The following is a 4,988-nucleotide window of genomic DNA, read 5'->3' as shown; positions in this document are numbered from 1 at the left end:
AGAGATTCACTACACCCAGCTCACACTCTGGTCAGACACATAAACTGCACCCACAACCTCAGGCACAGCAGAGCAGACAGTATCATCACACACAGAACAAGATTTTACAACAGCTTTTTCCCTGCCGCAGTAAGACTGATGGCAAATACAAAATGACAGAAACATGTGCAATAACCCCTCATCACCTTACTAAGTAAATTACCATATACAATTCCACTATATGCAATACTATGTGCAATACTTGAAATTCTTTTTATTTATTCTGTTTTTGTATTCATGAGTTTATCTACAATTTTATTCTTAGGCAATTTTATTTTTAGACTAGGTTTTCTTTTTTTGGCTTTCAACTCTACTTGACTCCAGGAGAGCCCTGCACAAAAATTCCTATATGCCTATACTGTCTGTTTATGCATAAATGGCAAATAAAAATCTTGAATCTTGAAGGAATGGGGCAGGGGCGGGAATTAGCACTGTTCTGTGAACAGAGAGAACTCTCTAACACTTGGGAATACAGGTAACTGAATGGCAAAACACAGAATAATGCCCACTATTCACTACTCAAGGTAACCCCTAGTCCCTAGTAGACAGCAGGTTTGTTGAGAGATGAGGCAGATACAAAATCAACATAAGCAGAACTGGTCAGAGGGCAAAACAGGCTGGCAAACAGATAAGAACCAACAATCAGAGTGAATGACTTAGTCACAGGTTAGAACAGGCAGGCACACTGAACAGATCCAGTTTACAGACAGCAACAATGTTTGGGGCAGAAATTGGTCAAAAATCCAACAGTCCTACAGAGAAATGCAGAGAGGCTGGAAAGAACTGCACAGAGCAAGTTACATTCTGGCACCAAGGAACAGATAGATACAGTGGAACTTTGGATTGCAAGTATAATTCATTCCGGCAACGTGCCTGTAATCCAAAGCACTCGTATATCAAAGCGAATTTCCCCATAAGAAATAATGGAAACTCAGATGATTCATTCCACACTCATTTATCAATATAAAAAGGATTACAGTAATAAAAAATACATTATAAAGTAAAAATAAAACAAATTAACCTGCACTTTGCCTTTGAAAAGAATTGTGGCTGGCATGAGGGGCCATTCTTGCAGTACAAATATTGACCATAAGAGTGAAGTGCAAGAACCATCAGTTCAGTTGTGACATATGTCGTGTGACACTACAGACAAAGTGTACATACTATTTGTATTGTGAGACCCCGCTCGTATATCGGATCAAAATTTTTTGCTCGTCTTTCGCAAACTGGGTTACTCGCAATCCAAGGTTCCACTGTAGATACTGTAGATAGAGATAGATAGAAAAATATTAAAAACAGGGCAGATTAAGTAGACTTCAGATAGGCACAGGTGAAATGAATCAGGTGGCTGATGCCATACAATGAAGCTGCAGCAGGTCAGATAGAGCTAAACAGGAGTAGTAAGAAAGTACTACAGTTGTTACTACAGTACATCATGCTGACATCAGATACAGTAATGCTTTTTATGCTGAGGTTGCATGGATTAATTTGATCATATTTGTTTTGATGACTTTGAGCCATTCTCTGTTGTAGCACTGTGATATAATGGTCCGGTTTCTTTGAGGGACTGCAGGATGAAGACATCTATCTTACTCTTAATCCACAGTTTACCACCTGTAAATCCTACAGTATATGGCATATGCAGATTACTATGATTAATCACAGATTAACTACTCTCAGGAATGGTGAAGCACTACATGATACCAAGTGACTTATCACCCTGATGTCCCAGAGGGACAGGCCTATAGATTGACTTCACACCAGCATTCAGAAGAGAGAGCATAACACAATTGGAGAAGGCTAATGAGAGTCATATTCCCTCCTTCTGACAGCTCATCACCCAGCGTTTACACAGCAAATCTGTGTTATCTTTTCCATGTTGATCAGCAGCCCTGTTGGGTGTAAATCCAGTCGCTGTGTTGCTCTTTGATATGCTTTGTGCTCCCCATGTGGCTTTTTAAATTAGAAACGTGCCTGCTGAGAGACGGTCTGGAATGTGACAAGGGGTTGTCAGGTCTGGCAGATCAAAGGGATCATCTAGCCTGGAGGTGGGGTGTGGTGGGTGATTTCCTAGTATTTGCTAAGCATTTTTATATATTTGGATTTTTTTTAATATCCGTTCCATTCATTTTGGTTAGGTCAAGAAAAAAATTTGAGAAAAAGTGAAGCTAAGCTTTTTAGAATGAAACACATTTGTGTTGGCTGCTCTGTACATTTAATCATCAGATGAAGTGTTCTTAGAATAATGCCTATGACTTCATGTTTCATGAGATACTGTTAGATTTTACCCAATTCTTTTATTGAAAGCGCGAGAAGGGAAGACAGGAGAGGACTGTTTAAAATCAACAGGAAGTTTACTGGAAGTCTGAACACAGTTAGAGCCATACGGCGCTGAGATCAGAGAGATAGAGTTCCCGCAGAAAATCCATTCTCTGGACCCCACGTTAGGTTTTTACAATGCATTTATCTGGCTGGGCCAGGCCCACCCTAAACAAACGTACAACAATTCACACTTCGTAATTCTATTGGCCATTTGGTGTGAGTAGGTCAACTCCTGCCTGTGCTTGCTTGCTGATATGTGATCTAGACCACGTGTGTGTGTGTGCGTGTGTGTGTGATGCTAATAAGTTAGTTAAACTGGCCAGGTGGTCATCTCAGGTTGTAGCCCCCGGCCTCTGCAGGACATCACAAGACAAAGCAGAATCTTGGAATATCCTAAGTGGTTCTACTGTGGGTGTAAAACAGGCCAACAGGCCTCTGTTAAAATGTAAATAGGCTGTCTGGTCACAAAGAGATGCAGACATCCTGCCTCAACAGAAGTTACAATATTCAAAGTAAGCAGATTCTACTTGATTCTCATCAATACATTTGTAAGATATATACAGTGGTGTGAAAAAGTATTTGCCCCCTTACTGATTTCTTATCTTTTTGCATGTTTGTCACACTGTAATGTTTCAGATCATCAAACAAATTTAAATATTAGTCAAAGATAACACAAGTAAACACATCATGCAGTTTTTAAATGAAGGTTTTTATTATTAAGGGAAAACAAAATCCAAAACTACAAAACCCTGTGTGAATAAGTGTTTGCCCCCCCTGTCAAAACATAACTTAACTCTGCCTTAGCAGCAACAACTGCAATCAAGCGTTTTCGATAACTTGCCATGAGTCTGCCACAGCGCTGTGGAGGAATTTTGGCCCACTCATCTTTGCAGAATTGTTGTAAGCCAGCCACATTGGAGGGTTTTCGGGCATGAACTGCCTTTTTAAGGTCATGCCACAGCATCTCAATTGGATTCAGGTCAGGACTGTGACTAGGCCACTCCAAAGTCTTCATTTTGTTTTTCTTCAGCCATTCAGAAGTGGACTTGCTGGTGTGCTTTGGATCATTGTCCTGCTGCAGAACCCAAGTTCGCTTCAGCTTGAGATCACAAACGGATGGCCGGACATTCTCCTTCAGGATATTTTGGTACACAGCAGAATTCAGGGTTCCATTTATCACAGCATGGCAAAACTGAGACGGCCCTTTATGTTCTTTTGGCTCAGCAGTGGTTTTCGTCTTTGAACTCTGCCATGCAAACCATTTTTGCCCAGTCTCTTTCTTATGGTGGAGTCATGAACACTCAGCTTAACTGAGGCAAGTGAGGCCTGCAGTTCTTTGGATGTTGTTGTGGGGTCTTTTGTGACCTCTTGGATGAGTTGTCGCTGCGCTCTTGGGGTAATTTTGGTCGGCTGGCCACTCCTGGGAAGGTTCTCCACTGTTCCATGTTTTCGCCATTTGTGGATAATGGCTCTCACTGTGGTTCGCTGCAGTCCCAAAGCTTTAGAAATGGCTTTATAACCTTTTCCGGACTGATAGAGCTCCATTATTCTCTTTCTCATTTGTTTTTGAATTTCTTTGGATCTCGGCATGATGTCTAGCTTTTGAGGATCTTTTGGTCTACTTCACTTTGTCAGGCAGGTCCTATTTAAGTGATTTCTTGATTGCGAACAGGTGTGGCAGTAATCAGGCCTGGGTGTGGCTAGAGAAATTGAACTCAGGTGCAATAAACCAGAGTTAAGTTATGTTTTGACAGGGGGGCGAACATTTCTTCACACAGGGCTATGTAGTTTTGGATTTTGTTTTGCCTTAATAATAAAAACCTTCATTTAAAAACTGCATGATGTGTTTACTTGTGTTATCTTTGACTAATATTTAAATTTGTTTGATGATCTGAAACATTACAGTGTGACAAACATGCAAAAAGATAAGAAATCAGTAAGGGGGCAAATACTTTTTCACACCACTGTAAGTAAGGAAAATAAATGTATTAAGAATAACCAAAGCTCAGTAGTTCTGGACAATCATCAATACAACTGTAATATTTATAAACAAGGAAAATAAAGTTATGAAAGGTAATTAAAGGGAACAAAAGGTATGAGAAGTAACTAGAGCTTATAAAGTAACTAGAGTCTATATGACTCAAATCTTACAATACTAGGTTTGACTGTGTTTTTAACACATGGTAGACAATGTTGATTTCACTAGCAATTTGTTTACAAATGCTAACCTGCACCCCACCACTTGCTGTTGTTAGATATTTTTAGTCAGATAGATATTGGATAGATACTTTATGTATTAGAAAGTTAGTGGAGAGAGGATGTCTAGTTAGACTGCTAAATGCTTAGGCCTGCATATGAGTTTCTGCAGGGTACATCTGGTCAAGGACAACTAGAGAGAAGAGTTGATGACTGTCAGCAGACAGGGTGTTTAATATTATTATTATGATGTGTAAAACTGTAGACTTAGCCATAATGTTCCTATGTTAAGTCACGACATGTATTAGAGGTCGTGAGAATGTTTTTAGCTACACACCACTTAACCAACAGACATACACATTCACACGTTGATTTGCTTCATGTTTTGACTATTGCCAGAGCCAGCTGCAAAGCTGGTGAGAGAGACGTCT

This window comes from Monopterus albus, unplaced genomic scaffold (assembly GCF_001952655.1).
Source record: "Monopterus albus unplaced genomic scaffold, M_albus_1.0 scaffold43.1, whole genome shotgun sequence".
NCBI lineage: Eukaryota > Metazoa > Chordata > Actinopteri > Synbranchiformes > Synbranchidae > Monopterus > Monopterus albus.
The sequence above is the reverse complement of the archived record's forward strand: the minus strand, read 5'-3'. Positions refer to the sequence as shown.